Source organism: Crassostrea angulata, chromosome 8 (genome assembly GCF_025612915.1).
Source record: "Crassostrea angulata isolate pt1a10 chromosome 8, ASM2561291v2, whole genome shotgun sequence".
NCBI lineage: Eukaryota > Metazoa > Mollusca > Bivalvia > Ostreida > Ostreidae > Magallana > Magallana angulata.
In genome coordinates, this window is record NC_069118.1 from 29,711,216 (window position 1) to 29,734,682 (window position 23,467).

A 23,467-nucleotide genomic window follows, 5' to 3' on the forward strand; every position below is an offset into this window, starting at 1 on the left:
AAATAGCTATTTGCCATTCAATTATTATCACACGTAAAATTGTATTTATTTTTAGAACTTAGTCATTTATCAATTTCATTCATGTCGGGTTCCTTGAGAAAATAATTCAAAATCTTTAAAGTTAATTAATTGGAACGTAAAATGCATACATAGTTTTGAAATTATTCTTAAAGATTAAATGTTCTCATGACAACTAGTGTTAAGATCGAGATCAAGTTAAATCAAGTGTTTTTCTAGGTGGTAGATTATTTTGACTATTCTGTACGTGTTAACATAAATTGATTATATCCGATACTTAACTCTCTCTTTCTCTCTTGAGAGATCTAGAGCAATATTTCAACAACATATTATCTTCTGATTTTTTTTTTAGGAAAGTCGCCCTATTAATAATCTTAATATCGTTTACTAGTCACAGAATATATGAACATTTATAACTCTGTCCCGAGTTTTTGCTTCCACCACTTTCTGCTTGATATTTCGATAATATATAATAAATACCTTTGTGCTCAAACTACGTTCATCCACTAATATGAAAAATGTCCAGATTATCTGTTATGAAACGCCCCCTCTACCGCTTCAGGTTTCAATACACTTCCAAAAATAGGAAGTCTACGGTGATTTTGCATTGCATTAACCATTAATAAGCCCAGATGATAACGCTGAAAAATTGCACAAGGTATCCTGAGAACTTCCGAATTGAGAAAAGATGTAAACATTTCCCATTATAAATCTCCGTAAGTTTGTTTCCGTTCCTTTGAACTTTTATGAGTGAAAAATGATAATTGTTCCATGAAGATAGCTTGGATATATTACCTTTTATCGATTTCAACTGTATTTCTTTCACAGGTATGTGTATTTTTATTAAAAATCATTAAAAAGTGATGGAAGCAATAACTAGGGAAAGACTATAGTGTATCCGTTTGAATGGGATTGCCAGTTTCGTAGGGATGTAAAATTACCGAGATAGAAATTAGTGACATGGCGCTACCACAACCGATTGCAAAATTGGATTAAAAATGAATTCCATGTACACAAGTTTTACGATGAACGCCATTTATATCAATTCGAATAGCGGAAAAACTTTCCTCTCTTCAGTGTGTTTGTCAATGAGTAGCCTAGGAGATGTTATCCGGTCGCAGATTAAATTTTAAACTCGAAATTTGCTACTCGTTCATGAATGCATATAACCACACATGGGATCATGAAAAGCTTGCAACTCTGCTGAATCTGTAGGGACTGTGTGTAGCTTGGAGGCTCTTGACAAATTCTCTGTGAGAAGTGATAGAAAAAATCATAGTCTGATTGGCTGAAAAACTTATTGAAAGTAAGATAATATAAAAGAAAGGCGCATGCATGTGCACGCAATGTACTCAGTCGTTTTTAAGACACGAGTCCTTCACTCCTAAATCCCACACTCTCGAAATATTTACAATTACAGATTATCTTTTGTAAAGATGAATTTTGACTTATAGAATAACCCTAAAACTAGGCTCAAAATTCTTTTACGCAATGAAGATTTACTGTCATTCTAAAATCAAAAATCTACAAATATAATAGTGTCTGCTTGAAGGGTTTAAATATTTGTTTGGAAAAATATTCCAAATTATACATAACCGTATTTCACCAAAATAATTAATCGATTTATTTTTATTATCGTCGTTCTTTGTGTGAGAGTATTACTAAATTTGGCAATAAAGAGCACCCACTAAAAGTGCTGAGATTTGCAGGAAAAAATTCCATAGTTCTCTTGTACAGAGCTATGAAAATGCGACCTGAACTGTGTGCAGTAATTGTCGGTTAACTTTTGATCGATTGAACTTAATGTTAGGGTAAATAAATGTTTTTATCCAATTTCTAGAATGGAAAGAATAATTAAATTCCTACTGTCCTTTACAAAAATTGAGTTTCATTAATATCAAAATTTGTACATGGCAATTTTATAATACGAAGAAAATCAAATTCAATGCAATCACGAACACCTTGATTTTTTCCAAGGGACTACGCCCACAGTATCCAATTTTCAAGGATGAATGGGTGACTGTAAACGTATTACATTTGACTGTGTATTATTCATAGCGTTTATGGTTGAAAACCATTTCGGTATTAATCAAGTACATCTCTAAATGCAATTCATATACTAGTTAAGTACCTGTATAAGAATAGATATATATTTAAAAATACGATAATTTAGACACTTACTTGTTGAAAATTATTTTTTGCCCAATATCGTACACGTTAGATATAATACTCAGTACTCCTCAATTGATATTTATCCATAAATAAATAATTAAAATCATTCTTCAAGCTAATTTATACGAAGTTTTACCCGTAATTAAAAATACGCATTTCTTAAAAAGAGCTTTTACTTTTTATGTAGTGTTATTTTACCTTGTTTTGTTTGTTTGTTTGTTTGGTTGTTTTTTTTTTGGGGGGGGGGCTGTTAATGTTTTAGAATATGGAAAAATTATCACTTGCCTTAACAGAAATATGCCTCATAAATTTTGGATAGGACTTAGTCATTAAAAAATATAATTTTGGAAGCCGAAATCCATATTTTTCATTATCACAACAAAAAGTACGTGTGTACAGATCACTGAACTTTAAGTCAAGTATGATTTGTTTATCCGATTTACTAAAGTTTCTTCTTCATTCCGAAAAGATTTTTTTTTCATGTAATTAATTCCATGTAGCTATATCGATTTATCATGCATTGTATATGTAACTATTGTCATTCACTGCGAAGGTGTTTTAGTGTTGGGTAGTATAAATGTCTATTGTACTTACTGTACATGTATATTATATACGTATAAATGATTCGCTAAACTAAACACCACTTTCATGCTATCGTTATTGTTTCTTATTTTAAATTTAATTCAACTCATTGCTGTTGTAGCTTGCGTCAATCCTGTTATAATTTTCATGTGTATAACTTTTTTGATCGAGTTGCTCAGTATTAATAATTGAACAAGAGGCCCATGGGCCACATCGCTCACCTGAGGAACAAGCGGTATGATAAAATCAGCTCAATAGAGTCATAATACAAACTATCTGGACAATGTACAATAATTCATGTAAATCCTGTATAAATAAAATCCATTTTCCCCTGGATATTCTTATGTTTATAATCATTAGTCCCTTTTCTAACAGGATGATTTTATAGTCATATCATATGTTGAGTATTGCAGATCTAAAAAAGATCCTTAACAATAGTTTATATATGGGATATAAACGTACATCAAACTCTGAACCTTCTCGTGAGGCCAAAGAATTGTTCTGGGGCCAAAGTCTTAACAATTATAAAGAATCATCTGGCTGATTAGTTTCTGAGAAGATTTTTAAAGATTTACCCTATATATTCCTTTGTTAAACTTTGACCCCCCCCCCCCCATTGTGGCCCCACCCTACCCCTGGGGATCATTATTTTCACAACTTTGAATCTACACTACCTGAGGATGCTTTCACACAAGTTTCAGCTTTCCTGGCTGATAAGTTTCTGAGAAGAAGATTTTTAAAGAATAACTCTGTTTATTCCTATGTAAAACATCGACCTCCCATTGTGGCCCAAACCTACCCCTAGGGGTCATGATTTTCACAAATTTGAATCTACACTACCTGAGTATGCTTCCACACAAGTTTTAGCTTTCCTGGCTAATTAGTTTCTGAGAAGAAGATTTTTAAAGATTTACTGTATATAATCATATGTTAAACTTCGATCCCCCATTGTGGCCCAAACCTACCCCCAGGGGTCATGATTTTCACAACTTTGAATCTACTCTACCTGAGGATGCTTCCACACAAGTTCCAGCTTTGCCGGCGAATTATTTTCTGAGAAGAAGATTTTTAAAGATTTACTGTATAAATTCCTATGTTAAACTTCGATCCCCCATTGTGGCCCCACCCTACCCCCGGGGGTCATGATTTTCACAACTTTAAAATTTACACTACCTGAGGATGCATCCACACAAGTGTCAGCTTCCCTGTCTGATTAGTTTCTGAGAAGACGATTTTTAAAGACTTACTGTATATATTCCTATGTAAAACGTCGATCCCCTATTGTTGCCCCACCCTACCCTCGGGGGTCATGATTTTCACAAATTTGAATCTTCACTACTTTAGGATGCATCCACACAAGTGTCAGCTTTCCTGGCCGATTAGTTTCTGAGAAGAAGATTTTCAAAGAATTACTTTTTATATTCATATGTTAAACTTCGACCCTCCATTGTGGCCCCACCCTACCCCCAGGGGTCATGATTTTCACAGCTTTGAATCTACACTACCTGAGGATGCTTCCACACAAGTTTCAGCTTTCCTGGCCGATTAGTTTCTGAGAAGAAGATTTCTAAAGAGATACTCTATATATTCATGTTAAACTTCGACCCCCCATTGTGGCCCCATCCTCAGGTGAGCTAAAAAGGTTAAGTTTACAATTTAATAAGTTGGTTTCTGGAAGAACAGATTTTGAAAATTTTCGTAATAAATATTGACAATTTTTTATACTTTTTTAATCTTTAGCTTTTAAGATCTGTGTACAAACATAGAATTGTGAGCAAATCTCTGTATCTTGCTTATAATTCGAAGCTTAACACTCAAATATGGTTAGTAAATAGAAATTGTAAACAACATGCACTACATGTATAACAAATAAAGAACACAATTTATTTTTTCGAAATGAATCATATATATATACATGGATATACCTACATATTTCCGTAAGCGATATCAAACTCTATTAAAACTGAATAAACTAGAGAAAATGCCGAGCATCTCAGCAAAACCTATTGCATTAATCTACCATTACGCAAAAGATAATGCCGAATTACCGATAGAATGAATTGTATTTCAGTACCCCTACATCAGATTTTGCTTAATTTGCGCAGGTAAACAGTTAACGTAACTGTTTGATTTACCGAAGTCTCTGATTGATTTGATACGTAAAAATCACGAAATACAGACGATGGTTTCCAGGTTACAAAGCATAAATAATGAAAACGAAACGAAAGTCAGAACAAGCTAACACCAACGTCATGTGTAAAAACTGTCAACGCATTGAAATATTTAGCCTCAATTTACTTCACAAAATCGGCACCAATATATTTTTCATGTTTCAAAACTTCCCTTCATACGCGAACTGTTGCACAACGAGCAAATTCATCATAGTCAGATCGACCCTTTTTCGTATAATGTCATGGCTGCTTTAAACAAAGAACCTCGTTTTAGAAGTATGGAATACGAGTCTTGGTAAAATGGGTATGCAAATCCGGGCCGTGGCAAAATAAATGCCGGGGCAGATCGGCAATCGTCAATTCCAAATACGCATCATTTTGCAGCAATATCTACAGTGAATACAAATATACTAGTCCATCAAATATCCTGAAATTTTAATGAGATTGGCAGATTAATAACTGCCAATCTTTTGTTTTGCCCAGGCCAAGTCTTGCCTACCCATTTTACCGGATGCCGAGCCCGATTGAAACACGCCTTTCCTTTATTATTATTTTCGTAATAACTTCGATTTGAAACAAAATTACCCCTTAATTTTTGCAATTTATATTTTCCTTCCCATAAGGATAATTTATGCTAAACTACGTTGAATTTGCCTCGGTAGTTCTTGAGAAGAAGATTTTTAAAAATGCACCCCCCTTTTTCTACAGTTTCAAGGTTTTCTCCGCTTTGAATACAGATCGGACTTTAATTTTTGCAATTTATATTCGCCCTCCCATAAGGATGCTTTGTGCCAAATTTGGTTGAAATTGGATAAGCAGTTTTAGAGAAGAAGTTCAAAATGTAAAAAGTTTACAGACGGACAGACGGACAGACGGACGGACGGACAGACGGACAGACGGACAGACGGACGACGGACAAAATGTGATCAGAATAGCTCACTTGAGCTTTCAGCTCAGGTGAGCTAAAAAAAAACTATTAGCACGCAATGACAATATTTATTTGCGCCATTTTACAATTTTAAAAGTGCTTTGTTTTTCGGTGGGATGTAACGAACTATAGTTTGCTCAGCAAAACAAGCTGTCAAAAAATGGTAGCCATTTTATCTGAATCGCTGAGAAAAACTCATTATTTATTCGCACGTTTTTATATATCATTTAAACTTTTCTTTCTTATTCTTATGCATAATCTAAATTCTTTCATAACTTAAGAAGTGCTTGCATAATCAACTTGACGTCATTTGTCGTACCTCGTTTTTTTTAGCTAAATAAAACATAAATAAAAGTCCAATATTGTTCGCTATTGAGAAATAATGATAAACATTACACATTAAGGTTAGAATGAAATAAATACAAATTTCTTCCGTTGAACATGATATTGTAACATCATATTCGCACTATACCCTCGCTACAGAACAAAAATCAACTTCGGGCATATTACATGTATGTAACATTATAGAAAAAGAATTACCCATAGTAATACATTCTTCTATCTGTATTAATTGCCTGCATCAAGTCAACTAACCATCTTTGTATGTAAAATTAAATGTTCGTGGCTTAATCACAACCAGAAATAAATATCTTTTGTTTTCTGTACATAATCGTTGGTTATGCATGCGATCGATTACATTTAGCAGCCGTGATTCATAGACTTTCAAAATCAGAAAGTTCTTTTTTGTTTTTTCTTACAAAAGTTGACGCTGTTTTATTAAATAAAATATGCACCCCTAGATTTAGTCTGACAAGTGTCGTTGCGTTTAATGCATTCATATCAGATACCTATGAGTATATTCCGCCTTCATCAAACTGGAGTCAAATTGCTCACAGTCCAAGCTCTTCTTAAACGGCTTTATATGAACAATTTGATGAATGATCATTAAGTACAAGAAAAATGCTTTGGTAAAAAAAATGATTGAACGATATTTTCTTTTCAAAGTTAAATTTTCAAAACCCAATGAAAAGGTACATATATATCAGATAAACATTTGCGTTTTTCATTTCAAATTAACTTTTAATTTATTATTAAATGTAATTTTAAAAAAAATCTATTTATAATACGATGAGTTAAACAGGTGCGCTTAACGTCAATAAGTCGATTTGACGCGAAAAGCCCCGCATTATATTATAACGTCATAAATTTTGTAACGTCATATACCAGTGACGTTACATATTTGGCAATTCAAACATTTACGTTGGCAGCGAAAGGGTTAATTGTCTAGTTTTATATTTTTAACGTAATTATTGAAATATTAATATATCTTCTTCTTCTTCAGAATACTGAGTAGGGATCCTCAAAGGGCATTAACACGTATACAAAGATTAATGCGACTGAAAAACATTGAATGCCATTATAACTTGTTATTGAGGTCGCATTTTAACGTAACCTTGTTTATAAATCAAGTCGTCTTCCTAGCTACTATTATGCAACATCAGTAGATCGAGGTCAGTTCTTGGAGCATCTTCTTATGATTGAGGTCAGTTCATCGAGGTCAGCTGCATTGCTAAATGAATCTTTCGATCGAAATTCTTACGCGTGAGACAAAATGTGCATTCTTGAATTAACAGGTCGAACTGTATTTTATGTATGTTTGCAGCTCTTAAGGTAAATGAATTGAAATAAAACTGAGTAAAATGTTATAATATATATTATATATACTAAACCAAACTTAAAGTTTTTATAAGAACTACTTATGCAAGCAGAATGTGTGCGCACGTGGAACCATTGCCGGATGCCTCATATGGACACAGTAGTGACCGGCCGAAGTCGATCACAAAAACCCCGCAAAAAATAATTCCCAAAATCATAAAAATCCTAATCTGGGGGAGGGGGGTATACCCATAGTTTCAAAAAAAAATTCTTCTCTACCAAAAATGTTTTCCCCAAGTCATGAAAATCCTAATCCGTGATGGTGGGGGGGGGGGGGGGGGGGGGGGGGGGCTAGTGTGCCTATGACTCCAACTTCTCAATATTTCATAAATTTATGAACAATTATGTTTCCGGCTGAACCCTCTATGATGCTATGTTCCTGATGGTTTGGTCTAACTTTGCCTAACTTTGCAGAAAAAGTGCAAAATAAAATCCCCCCCTAGCCCCCACCCCCACCCTGTTCCGACGCCTATGATATTTATTATAGCTATTACAGTTAATAAAGGTGAACTCGTATGCAGTTTTCTTCTCAGGGAAGGTGTGATTAATAGAAGATCATGAAGAGTTGGAGTCCCATACAGTGCAGTGAAGATTGTCTCAATCTCATGCGCAAAGATAGAGGAGGGGGACACCATCCCCACTCCATCCAGGTAAATTCTAACATATGGTAAAATTACCGAAAATAGGTTTTGGACTCCACGCCCCCCTACCACCCGGCAAACATGATCATCCCTTAATATCCCCCCTTCTGAATTCACGCATGACATTCTTTGTTCTTAAGTTATTTGTGGTTACAGTTAATTATAATCCAGGGAATTAATGGTCATGGGGACTAGGGTTTGTGATTCAAGAAAAGGTTAGTGAAATGCAACAATCGATTACATGTATTTACTAGTGTTTCGTTTTCTTCTCTCTCTGTTACTGAACCGCACTAGTATTAGTTCTGTAAATTCCTAATTAAACGCGACGAATTAATATCGGCGTAAAATCGCGAGAAGCATCCTTGGCGGATTTTAAAATCTCGCTATTATTTTCTGAGAGTTGAAAACTATGAGAAATAAGGAGAAAAGTTCAACGTTTGCGATTTTATATTCTCGCGATTTGATACAAACCAGCGGGATCGCGGAATTAAGTACTCGCGTAATATATAGAATCTATGCGAGTCATTCATTTAATGTGTGATAGGTATTACTTTATTTGGTTTCTTTTTGGCAAATGTAATAGCTTCATTCTTGTTTCCTATTACATGTACCTGAAGCAGAAGAATAAGTTTATTGCTTTACCTGCCTTCGTGTTGTCATTTTCTGTAGATTTACTGTACTGAAAGAAAAATTAAAAAAAACTTGTCTACTTTAAATCTAAATTGGACAAAATTCGAAAAATAATAAAATTGAAAATAATTTGTACCAGTGAATGTTTACCAGTCGTTAATACCATACGTTTAGCAACACAGGGGCCGGGGTTTGACCTTTCTTTTTTGAAAACCGCGACTACACCAAGGTAGAACTAGGAAAGAATTCGGAACGAAATGGTTTATTTGGAAATTGCTACAGTTCAAACTTAAGACACTGTTATACATTATATTTCGACTGCTCAATTCTCTATGTAAAATAATCAGTGCTCTCTTCGATACTTTTATCATATGGGTGTCATACAAAGATCTATGTTTGGTGAAATTTAAGCATGTTAGAAAGCAGAAAACAGTGACATTTATCTCTCATTTTAGTTGTTAATCCTCAAGAAGGCCCCACCGTGCCCACCCTAGCTACTTTCAAAACCGATATTACGTGTCTGTTTTCAAACTGTGACTAGAGACGATGGGGAGGTGGTGGTATCAATTTTAAAATAATCAGTTCAGTTTCAGTTTATTTTTTTTCACTCAACATCATATAATGTTACAAGAGGTGCATAAAGAAGACCAAACCCATTTATATATATTTACAATACAGTTGTAAAGGTCAAGAAAATAAGTGGGGGTGAACGAACAGTTTGATTAATTTTCTGAAATAAAAAAACACAATTTTCTTAATTTACTATAGTTAAATGAGGACATGATTTCATAGAACTTTTTAGTGTTAGGAGAAGAAAAGTAATAGGTGTCTAAAAAACTGACTTCATAATTTACTTAATGTCTTGCATTCTAATACAACATGAAATTCATCACCAATTTTGTTACAACTACACAAATTACAATGACGTTTACATCTTTCAACAGGTACCCCACTTTCCTATTTCAGCAGGAATATGATGATTTGTAGTTCTAAACTTGACTAATATTTTTCTTAATTACTGGGTAACAAGAGTAAATAGCGTTCACATTCAAAATTTGTTTTGAAAATTCTATATATAACACCCTTAGTCGATTCTTGAATATAAGCATACACCAGACAACGTGGATTAATTCGGTGACGATAATATTTCCATTGAATATAATTTTGCCATTATAGCTACCTATTTGAAATTCCCGGAAGTAAACCATAATATACTAAAATGGTGCTGTCATTAGACACCCTGTCAAAGTCGCCATACATGTACTTTATAACTTTATCTGTAAATAGAAACTTTTATGAAGCAAATGTTTTGTATTTTTTTTTTTTTTTTTTTTTTTACATAATTTCTATTCTGTTAACACCAAATAATTAATTATTAACCTGATATTGGCTATATTGTAAAAAGTGATTCATAATATCTATAAAGTACATGTATATACCCTGTACGGAAAGATCAATGAATTTGAAATGGGAGATGCACGTCACTTGATGCAGAATCTTTTCGTGTAAGACTGAGTTCTGCTTTTTGTTGAAAAAATTGAAGCAAAGGAAGTTGAAATAAACTGTTATTGCATTTCTTCTCAACCTGTCCAGGCACGTAGCATCGGCGGGGAGGGGGGGGGGGAGTCCAGCCCTCACTCCCCCCCCCCCCCCCCCCCACCACACTTTCTCTCGCAGCAACTTATATTTTTTTTTTTATATAAAAAATTGAATTATCATGGAGTTGCCCCCCCCCCCCCCCCCACCTTTTTGGGAGTATGAAAAAAGTGAAATTGAAGTTATAGATATACCCCCCCACCCCACGGATTAGGATTTTGAAGATTTTGGAAAACTTTTTTTTTTTGCTTGTCAAGATATTTTGGATAATTCTGCCCCCCCCCCCCCCAACTTTCAAAAACGGTGCTACTTGCCTGCTGTCCCAGAACACAAATATTCTCATAAAGAAAATAACTAATTGATCTTTGTCAAATAATGAGGATAAATCTTATTTATTGATTTTTAGTATGTTATCAATATCAGTTGTACACATAGAAGGTTTAGATAATTTCTTCAAATGCCCTCTCGGTCTGGCGGGGGGAGATTTCTCACTTTTCGACTGGTGGCTCTTGGTCTGAAACACAGAAATGATGGACGATCAACACTATTCACATTTGTTATCTAATATATCAAAGATTGTGTATAGAATAATTATTCTAAAACATCGAAAATATGTTAACTGTTAATCATTAAATTTCTTTATATAAAAAATATTTATCACTAATTTATCTATGTATGACTAATTTATCGAAGTCGGGGATGAATTAAAAATTCATAACAAATTGGACATATAACATACATGTATGCATCGCAACTTCCAAGGCCTTTCTGGTACATCTACATGTAAGTAAAAAAAAAACAGTGGGAGACGCCCGAGGAGTTGCGATTGATAAAAGCATGACAGTCGTCAAATACCTTCGTGCACACCCCCCCGCCCACTCCACCCCCTTTTTCCGCACCAAACCAACAGGCGTTCATTGACAACCCGAATATCAGTGAATATTATGCGACTTATCTGGGATAAAAAGGATGCTTAGTGTCATAGAAGATGGCGGACAACTCTGAAATGGTGGGACCCGGGGGTCGGGTCCTTATTCTAAAGTCCCGAATGTACTGGAGATTCAGCAGCGAATCGCCCTAAAATTTCAGTCATGCAATCACATATAAATGTAGCTCCGAAATTTCTTCTTCATTTGCTAAACTGCGCGCATTTTAAAGGTGTTCGGGTCATTTAATAAATAAAATGTTTATACACGATTACGTTGGTTTTCGTTGAGTCGTGGCATGACATAGGGGTAAATTTTGTTGAAACTAAAGTGATTTCCTTAACAAAAAAAGTTTAAACAAATCCTTTATAGTTCTTATTCCAAATAGTATTGGCCCGTAAAACTCGTGCGTACAAATTCTTCAATAAACAATAGGTGCTCACTAACCATGAAAAAGCCCGTGCACCCGGACGGTTACCATCCGATATTGTCAAAAACACTACCATTATTGATTGTTTAAATTTTAAAAATACAAGCAATAGGTATGAAAAAAAATTATACTAAATTTTATAATGCACAGTTTCTTTTTTCCGCTAGTATATATAGTCCTTTAAAAATTCTTAAACGGTGAAAGTATATTGATTATTGTGTTCTTTTATCCATATTAATATTGACAGGTGTCCCTTACCACCTTAAATTAGGACAATAAGCAGGTGCCGTTTTCGGATGTCCCGAAAACATGTACGAAATAGGAGTATTTTTGGGATCGACCGGTTTACACTGAGCGAAAACACGCTTTGATAATCTTTATCATAGAATTTACAGGCGTTACATTATGAATAACCTCAGCTTTTTGCATAATTACCGACTTTGTGTTTAGGCTAGTTCCATTATCTTGCAAAATCGAGAGGCCTTGCAAACAAGGCTATTTTATATTTAGATACGACTTAAATCGTCTAACTATTATAATTTTAATTGCATGTATCTCCTTTAGATTCTTTCAGAGTTTTAAGCGTTCATTGATTTACAAATACTTTCCAATTTGTTGAAACTTATAACATTAATATAAAAATACTAAACTAATTGTCGTTAAAATATACAATGGGCATTGTATTGCGTTCAAATTTTAAAATATAGGTATTCTAAACATAAACATATTTTGATTTGAAACTTTTTTTGTTCACCAAAATTCGCACGAAGAAAACTAATTATGCTCGAAGGTAGGAGCGCACAACACGATGCTCTTATCAAATTTTAAGGTTATCTTTAATTAAGAAAAAAGTGTTACCTTCTAGTTAAAACATTTCACATAATTATGTTTAGTTGTTTCTTAAATATGTTAAAAGTTGCTTCGTTCAATCGTACATAATTTCATATAAATGCAGTAGTTTAGCAGTAAGTTTATGAGTAATAATAATAGTATAAATCAAACTTTATCGAAAAGATTTTATAAATATATTGTATATTCAAAGAATTCGAGTATTAAGGATTTTGCCTATTTGAAAGATAAACAGATAAACAATAATAACATTAAGGATCACATTCGCTTACACCACAAATGTTATTTTTTTATTCCTGAAAAGGGATGGGTTTTGTGGGTAGAGATTTGAAGGTTTTTTATAATAATTAATTTACTTATAATCATTCAATTTGAATATAACACAATTGGTACGTTTATTTAAACTGTATCTCTGAGTTAAAAAAAATCCACTTAGACGAGATTGGCGCTTTTTTTTATTGCACAAAAAGACAACATTACTTTCTAAAGATTTTTCGTTATTGATAACTACATGTACTTACCGGGCTTTGGAGCTGCAATTCCGAGTAAACGTAAAATATATCTAACGAACCTTAATTAAGCGTCTTATTTATATCAAACTTTTGGTCAGATTAATTATAAATACATTAGCATTTAACGATAAACCATTATATAAATCATCAAACGTTCATTCATTTACTTTTAAAGACATTTGAGGTAAAATCAATACTAAGTTTATAACTTTTTTATCCATGAGTTATTATCACATTATTAACGTTACTAAGCGGAATTTTATTATTAGAGTTATTAGGTTCACAATGTGAGGATCATTTTGTAGCTGGAAATTAACAGTACATACATGTACTTACACTGAGATATTTATGTAATAATTTTCCATACGGTGAACAAATATCTGTTTTTTATGGACAAACGAAGACAAATGTGACAGATTGAGCGACTACGAGATAAAGAGAGAGAAAGTGATAGGATTCTCTCTCTCCTTTCTCTCTCTCTCTCTCTCTCTCCCTCCCCCCCCCCTCCACCCCTCTCTCTCTCTCTCTCTCTCTCTCTCTCTCTCTCTCTCTCTCCTCTCTCTCTCTCTCTCTCTCGTTCGATCGCAGTTTTTGAAACGAAGATTAATTGTAGAAAAAAGTACAAGATACAATTAAAATACACTTGCCATCCACCCCCCACCTAAAAATAAAATTAAAGAGGATGTTTAGCATTCGATACATTAATTTATTTATTTTTATCTTTTTTATGTTTGCTTTAACGCAATACATCACCCTTGGTGCAATATGATCAAAGATCAAATGATACGTTAATCTAGTATTTTTCTGTCAAATAAAGATCTTTTAACGACGTTTGGCATACGTGCAATTGCTCCTTTTTAATTCCACATTAATGAGGACTAAATATGTCAGATAAATAAATCATTTATAATTGGGGCCAGAAAAAGAAGAAATACGTAATTTAAAAACTGACATGAAAAGTAATATCCTTGCGGGATTTTGACATAATGTGATTGCATTTGCTATTTTGGTCAATAACATCCATTAAAGGTGTTTAAACATATATATATACCGAATGTAACAAAGATGCAAATACTAATTATTCCTTGATTTCTTAATTTCATTTTCCACTTCTTGATATTAATATTGCTTAAACATACATTGCCAAACTAAAAATAAATTCTGCATTTAAGCAGTTTTTGATGATGAAAATGTTTTACACATACGACTTGCTTGTATAATACACCTGGCAAAAATAATAATTTCACTTAAACAATAAAATACTTTCTTTTGTGATTCATGTGGGATATGGCGGTGACGACATTGCAGAAAATACATGTAATTTATTATCATGTAATTTTAATGTAATAATTCATACATGTATATATTTACATCTACCGAGTATAATTCCCTCTGTTTCTTATTGAAACTTGAAGTTAATTTATAGCTCTATAGAAACAGTCAGACAAAAAATATACACGCCGCGTTCATCGATTTGTCGAAATATACAGCGACCTTAAAAAAGCCAATCACGGACTGCACGATGATGTCAGAATAAAATTCCCAACCGGCGACGATTTAGTTGTTTCTTTAAGCTAACTTACTGGTGTACATTAACAGTAATTTATATGATTAGAGAATTTACTTTAAATTTACTTAAAATATAAATTTATTCATTTGTTAAAAAGAAGATGTTAATATAAACAATAACATGTTTTCTTTGATGATTCATGCGAATTATGAAGGTAGTGATCATTACAGAAAAAAATTACATCACCTGATAACACGAGTTATGTATTTTTTTCTTCAATTTCGTCACCTTCATATCCTGCATGAATCACCAAAGAAAGCATTTTATTGTTTTAGTATTTTTTTTTAATGCGACGATTATATTTTTTATAATTACATATTCAGAGAAAATTCAGAGAAAATAATAATGAATAAACATGAATTCGGATTGGAAAGCATCAATCTATACAGTAAATATCCATGAAAATATGGGAGACCTGAAAGGAATAACACATAAGAATATTTCAAATCTTTACATCGTAACCTATAGAATATACACCTCTGATCTCCATCCTATAATCATGTAAGTGATGTATAATTTTGATAAATAAAAATAATGATATTCAGAATGGAAAATAAAACAATTTCAATAGAAAACAGATCTGATTTACTCGTCAATTCCTAATTTGTTTTCATCAATGACTCAATTTGAAACTATTTCACGTATTTAATTTTCTTCACATAGCCTTTGTTGAACTCACACACAAATAGATTGTCATTATTGTCCACACATAAACTAAAAGGATACTTCAGATCACAGTTATCAATGTAACGGAGAAACTGTCCATTCGGATCCAGAATGTGGATACAATGGTTGTTAATGTCTGCTGTTAGGATACGACTCTGACTGTCTGACGTGATACCACGAGGTCTAAATGGTTTTTTCTTGGTAACTGAGAAATGACCGGTGTATCTCCATCTGAGTTTCCCGTCCTGATTCCACCACTACTGCACCAGCCAAATAGTCAGCTACACAGATGTCATGGTTTCTGTTTTCTGTGATGTATTTAGTATAACTATTCCCTGAATACAGAGGTTTACCTTTATCATCAAATTGAATTGTTTGTTTCTCTGTAAACCCCGAGTAACGGACAACTTTGGATTGAGTGTAATCCTCACTGAACATGGTAACCAGGAGATCACCAGTAGAGGTGACACACAGCTTATCAGGCCTCCATCCCTGTAATCTGATCATCTCTTCTGTCTGTTTATTTTTAACTTTATTCACTGTCCCTACTTTCAGATCTGAGTACAGTAGATCCCTACATATTTCTACAGCTATATCAGAAGGCGCTTCTCTTGATTCTGTAACAATTGTCTGTTGGAGTGAACCATGAGCATTGAAGCATTTGATTTCATTGGACAACCCAAAGGTCCATATCCTGTCATCATTTCTATAGGCAACACTGCTTAGATTTTCATACCCAGTCTGTATTGTGGCAACAAGCTCTGGTTCATCCAGTAGTTCTCTCACTGAAGTGTTGGGTTGGTTCGGTGACAAGACATTTTCTTCTGAAGCAGTTGATAATGGGGTGATATGTCCAAACAAACTATACATTTTCTCACGGTCTATTGGTTTTGGAATGAATGTTGGCAGTGTTACCTTAACTTTGGGTGGAAGCTTGCTGAACTCTCTGATCTTAGAGCTGTACTTAATAGTTCGGGCCAATTCAGTGGAGTTCTTAATTTCTTTAATAGCAAGTAATGTTTGTTTTATGAGAGACTGTATCTGTTTGATTTCATCCAAGTGTTTTTGTAAAATGTCTCTGTGTTTCACTTTAATCTCGCTGATTTCAGTCTTCATTTTGTTGATGACAATATCGATTTCTTTGTGCCATTGCTCTCCTTGTTTGGACATTGTTGTTGTAAGTTTCTCATATCCTCCATCTAGGTTGGCCAGCTGATTTTCCAAGTCAAGGACAATTTGCTCATATTTAGGAGAAATTAAGTTTTCACACTCTTTCGTATCTTTTTCAATAATGTCTTTCTTTGTTTTGTAAACCTCTGTGACTTCGACAAAGCTATGTCCCTTGTGCTGATCAGATGCCATACAGGAAGAACAAACAAAGCTGCCGCATTCCTTGCATTGCAATTCGCATTTTTTCTGTGGATGTTTTCCACAATTCGGATAAATGAGGGTCGACCTTCGTTCCTGGAAAGGGACAATTTTATGTTTGTCATATCCATCTGAGATGTGATCTACTACACAGGGCTTGCAGAGGTTGACATGACCAAAAGTCACAGTATCTGTGTACTATGGCGGTCTCACAAAGGTCACATCGGTGTACATCCTGGGCACTAGAACGGGGATCCATGATTTTTCTACAAATAGATAACAAATATTTATACTATATATGGTAAAACACATGTATCAACAGCCATTAATTTTCATGTATTTTTTCAAATCTTCATAATGTCTAAAATTTTTAATTTGTATATGTATAAGTATGAACATGGACGCCATGTAATCAATCTACTATTCCTTTTATCTTTCTCATGAAGACTGGTACAAATGTAATCATATAAAATGTTCTTTTCAGAAGTGAAAGTGAATATTTTATTTTAATACCTAATCATGCAGAGCTTTAGTTATTTCTATTTTAGGCGTAATTAAAATATATATTCCATTACATCTAAAAATATACCTCAGTAGTTTTAATTGATATATTAATCTAACAGATGTTGAAAAGCGGTACATACCGTGATTATTCTTCTACCTTGTATTCTAACATGGTTGAGCTTTTGTGGAATGTGGTCACCTGACAGCTTTAAATATTTAGAGTTACTTCCCGTGCTTTGTACTTGGGTAAACGTGAAATGGAAATTGCAATTGAAATTGCATTTCTAAGCAAGACTACGAATGTCTTAACATTCTATAGAAATGATTTGATATTTACTCGGTTTTTTTCTCGGGGGGGGGGGGGGGTGCTGTCAAGCACATTTCTTTACCCTGAATCATATCTATGTACAGTTAGTATGCAGTAATAATGATACGTTAAGTTACATGTGTATACTACTATACCTAGGCCTATCCATATACTTCAATGCAAAAACAAGCGAGATAGACCATATCAACGGTGAATTTTATACAAAGCATACAAGCATGCAAGTATATTCACTGGCGTCGGAGGCGCAAATTGAAAGTGTGTGTGTGGGGGGGGGGGGGGGGGGCTAGAGTAATCCTAAGAAATATTGACAAGCAAAAAAACAAAAAAATAAAACAAAACCTAATTCCCAAAATCATGAAAATTCTAATCCGGGGGGGGGGGGGGGGGGTCTTGTGTGGCTATGACTCCAACTTCTCAATATTTCATAAATTTAGGAACAATTATGTTTCCGCCTGAACCCTCTATGATGCTATGTTCCTAATGGTTTGGTCTAACATTGCAAAAAAAGCCCCCCCCCCCCCCCTTGCCCCCCTGTTCCGACGCCTATGATTTTTATTATAGCTATTACAGTTAATTAAGGTGAAGTTGGATGCAGTTTTCTTCTCAGGGAAGTTGTGGTTAATAGAAAATCATGAAGAGTTGGAGTCCCATACAGTGCAGTGAAGATTGTTTCAATCTCATGCGCAAAGATAGAGGAGGGGGACACCCCGGTAAGTTCTAACATATGGTAAAATTTCCGGAAATAGGTTTTGGACCCCACGCCCCCCTACCACCCGGCAAACATTATCATCCCTTAACATCCCCCCCCCCCCTCTGAATTCACGCATGACAGTCTTCGTTTTAAAGTTGTTTGTGGTTACAGTTAATTATAATCAAGGGAATTAATGGTCACGGGGACTAGGGTTTGTGATTCAAAAAAGGTTAGTGAAATGCAACAATGGATTACATGTATATACTAGTGTTTCGTTTTCTTCTCTATCTGTTGCTGAACCGCACTAGTATTAGTTCTGTAAATTCCTAATTAAACGCGACGAATAAATATACGCGTAAAATCGCGAGAAGCATCCTTGGCGGATTTTAAAATCTCGCTATTATTTTCTGAGAGTTGAAAACTATGAGAAATTAAGGAGAAAAGTTCAACGTTCGCGATTTTATATTCTCGCGGTTTGATACAAACCAGCGGGATCGCGGAATTAAGTACTCGCGTAATATATAGAATTTATGCGAGTCATTCATTTAATGTGTGATAGGTATTACATTATTTGGATTCGTTTTGGCAAATGTAATATATAACCTCATTCTTATTTCCTTTTACATGTACCTGAAGCAGAAGAATAAGTTTATTGTTTTACCTGTCTTCGTGTCGTCATTTTCTGTAGTTTTACTGTACGGAAAGAAAAATTGAGAAACTTGTCTACTTTAAATCCAAATTGGACAAAATTCGAAAAATAATAAAATCAGATTTTCCTAGTAATATCATTGTGTCCGAAATACACTTCTACCTTCGAAGTTTTATGAAATTCGGTGCGGCGTATTTAAAGGAGTTGCGGTGACAAATTGTTCATTGCTACATGTATATTCAATATGAAACGGCCAAAAGTATTATTTTATGGTTAAAAAGGGCTGAAAATCCCAAAATATGGTTGGTATCAGAATTTCCAGGTAATAAGAAAATCTATACTAACTAGGTCCTAAACACAATAAAAAGAGTTTTACAAAATCCTGTGCTAACAAACTGTTCACTACTATATCCAATGTACATGTTGGAATAAAAGGAAACGCCATTAATCGAAAATAATTCGTACCAATGCTTTGGCAGAAGTGAATATTTACCAGTCGTTAATGCCATACATTTAGCAACACAGGGGCCGGGGTCTGACCTTTCCTCTTTGAAAACCGCGACTAGACCAAGGTAGAACTAGGAAAGAATTCGGAACGAAATGGTTTATTTGGAAATTGCTAAAGTTCAAACTTAAGACACTGTTATACTGTACATTATATTTCGACTGCTCAATTCTCTATGTAAAATAATCAGTGCTCTCTTCGATACTTTTTATCATATGGGTGTCATGTGCAAAGATCTATGTTTGGTGAAATTCAAGCATGTTAGAAAGCATAAAACAGTGACATTTATCTCTCATTTTAGTTTTTAATCCTCAAGATGTTATAGAAGGCCCCACCGTGCCCACCCTAGCTACTTTCAAAACCGATATCACGTGTCTGTTTTCAAACTGTGATTAGAGACGATGGGGAGGTGGTGGTATCAATATTAAAATAATCAGTTCAGTTTATTTTTTTTTCACTCCACACCATATAATGGTACAAGAGATACATAAAGAGGACCAAACATATTTACATATATACAATATAGTTGTAAAGGTCAAGAAAGTAAGTGGGGTGAACGAACAGTGTGATTAATTTTTGAAATAAAGAAACACAATTTTCTTAGTGTGATAAATGAGGACACGATTTCATGGAACTTTTTAGTGTTATGAGAAGAACAGTAATAGGTGTAAAAAAAACTGACTTCGTAATTTACCTAAAGGGGCATGGTCACGATTTTGGTCACATTTTATTTTTCTGTCTTTATTATTTACAATGCTTTAGGGATGCATTTCTAATGATGAAATGAAATTTGGGTGCCAGTCGATGAGTTTTAAGCAAGATACAGGGCTCACAATTCTTCGTCATGTAAACAAGGCTCGTGCCCTGTTTTTGTTTACATAGGTTCAATATACAAGTAACAATCTTTTTCAAGCTGATTTGTTTATCTTCTTATTCATTTTAGGCATAAATAAACAGTTACTAACGATTTACACATTCATTTGAGGTCTAAAACTGGAATGTCCACTCCAAATTTAAAATGTAAACAAAAGCTTTGTTTACATAGCGAAGAATTGTAAGCTCTGTAACTCGCTTATAACTCAACAAATGACAATCAAATTTTGTTCGCCTATAAAAAATGCCTTACTGAAGCATTGTAAACATTAAAATCGAAAAAATAATTTTTGTCCAAAATCGTGACCATGCCCCTTTAATACCTTGCATTCTAATATAACATTAAATTCGTCACCAATTTTGTTACAACTACACAAATTACAATAACGTTTACTTCTTTCAACAGGTACCACCACCTTCCTATTTCAACAGGAAGACGATGATTTGTAGTTCTAAACTTAAGGACGTTGTTTACTCAGGGTTTGAGTTCTCAAATCCGGATTGATAAATAGTTCAATTTAATGAGTAAAATTTGTTTTAAATACAAAAAGTATTTATGAAATTAACTATTATTGACATAACAATCGACATTTTTACTAAATTATGGAATTAGGCTCTGACAAAGTTTGCCTTTTAGCAAAGCAGAGGAAATTCGGATTAAATTTTTCAGATTTTGTTTTCCACTGAAATATTTTTGATAGTACTATAATATTTAAAGTTAAGATTTTATTTGTTAGTCAACATAATTTTGCATATTTTTTGTTGTTTTTTTCTCGCTTTTTCGTTTAGATAATCGTATGGCACACACTACAAAAATATTGAAAAATGCTTAAAAATGATAAAAGACACCATATCTCAAAATTTTGATCATTGACGTCATATAAATTTTATCCCAGGAGAGAAAGGTCATTATACTTAGTTTAATACTATAAATGTTTTAGCATTATCATCATTCAGTTTTTTGTTATATTGAATCAAAAATGTGTAGTAATTTGAAAACTGATAGAGGAAATTAGGACTAGAATACCCTAAAAAAATTGTGAATGAAAACTTAATTCTTTGTATCTATTTAATGTCACTACCATTCATAAACTGTATTTCATTTGTCAAAGAATTAAGCAATTTGTATTATTTTCACAATTAAGAAAATCTCAATCATAGAGTAAATTTTTTATGGATTTCTCTAAAATTTTCAAAAAATATTCAATGGCCATTAACTCAAAAAGTAGGTCATTGACCTACTTATTTGAAAGTGAAGAATAACACTACCATGTAAGGTCTACAACACACAGTAGTTGGTTTTTCATTATCATTAGTGGAATTTTTTTTCATTCTGAGTAAAAGTCATCCTTAACTAATATTTTTCTTAGTTTACTGGGTAACAAGAGTAAATAGCGTTCACATTCAAAATCTGCTTTTAAAATTCTATGTGTAACACCCTTAGTCGATTCCTGAATATAAGCATAAACCAGACAACGGAGAATTATAATACGATTTACTATGATTCTAATGGGTTTTTTTTTTTTTTTTTTTTTTTTACATAACTTCTATTATGTTAATTAAAACCAAATAATTAATTATAAACCTGATATTGGCTCTATTGTAAAAAGTGTTTCGTAATACGCAGTACAGTTAAGGCGGTCAATAAAAATATGGGCAAATTTCTGTGATGAAAACACGTATACTTTAGTTAAACTGGCATGTCCTTTTTAAAATCATTAACAGTCACTCAAATGCAATATATTTCTAAAATATATATATAACAGTACAATATTTTATGTTCATAGTGGTCACGTGATATGGCAGTCGCATGGTACAAGCAGATGTATTTGTGGTTTTGAGGTCATTTAAAAAATTCAATATTGCAAGGGCATAATCATGTCAAAAATCACAACTGAATTATGAAATAACTTGATGTTATATCGTAGATTTTGAAAAACGGTGCGAACTTTTTAAGATAAGAATATTTGTTAGTAGAAACCGTAATTTATAATGCATATGTTGAATAATTTTGAAGGTCACAGGGTTAATTTCATTAAAAAATAATTAATTGGTAAGATTTTACAAGGATCGTAGAAGTTTTTAAGTTACATAGCATATTTCAAATTCACATGTAAAAGTTTGTCGGGATCAGGTAAGTGTATGCCCTTGCAATTAAGTGATTTATTTAGGTACTCAGGTTTTAGATATACGATATTTTATACAAAACCGAGGTGGCTTCTTTATACGATGCATACTTTTAACAAAATGAAAATAAGACTATATAGGTAGCATTCTACTAATAATAATTCTAAACAAAATATTCATTTATACTTTTCCGTTAATGTATGACATTTATTTTTCTTCGCTATAAAACTGCACGATAGCCTTCAATGATTTAACTTAATGCGTCATTTTGAAGCATATGACGTCATATTTTGTAGTACAGCGAGAACGACATCTCGCTTATTTTTCAGTGTTTACGATATAACGGACATCAAAATTGTAAGTAATAGCATTTGTTGTTTTTAATGAAAAGATTAGTATAAGTTAATTTTACTAATAAATAGATTAATAAGTACTTTCGAGGTTTGTAATATACTGTGATGTCATAATGCACATTTCCCGTACTTTTTGTCTGAACGGAGTTTATTGACAGCCTTAACTGTGCTGCGTATCTATAAAGTACATGTATATACACTGTACGAAAAGATCTCCATGAATGGGAGATGCACGTCACTTGATGCCGAATCATCTTTTCGTGTAAGCTGTGAATACGTAGACTGTGTTCTGCTTTTTGTTGAAAAAATTAAAGCAAACGAAGTTGAGATAAACTGTTGTTGCATTTGTTCTCAACCTGTCCGGGCAGGTATCATCGGTGTGTTTGTGGGGGGGGGGGGGCACTTTTTCTCGCAGCAACTAATTTTTTTTAATTAACATATAAAAAATTGAATTATCGTAGAGTTGCCCCCCTCCCCACTTTTTTGGAGTATGATAAAAATTGGTATGAAATTAAGAGTGAATTTGAAGTTATACTAGTACCCTCCACCCCACTGATTAGGTTTTTGAAGATTTTGGAAAACTTTTTTTTTTTTTTTGGCTTCTCAAATTTTTTTTTGGATAAGTCTGCTCCCCTCCCCCCTCCAACTTTAAAAAACGATGC

General features: G+C 33.5%; 1 pseudogene; it reads right to left on the reverse strand.

The window, feature by feature from the left end:
* Nucleotides 1-10,907: 10,907 nt before the first annotated feature.
* Nucleotides 10,908-17,034, reverse strand: LOC128158482 (uncharacterized; annotated as a pseudogene).
* Nucleotides 17,035-23,467: the final 6,433 nt, after the last annotated feature.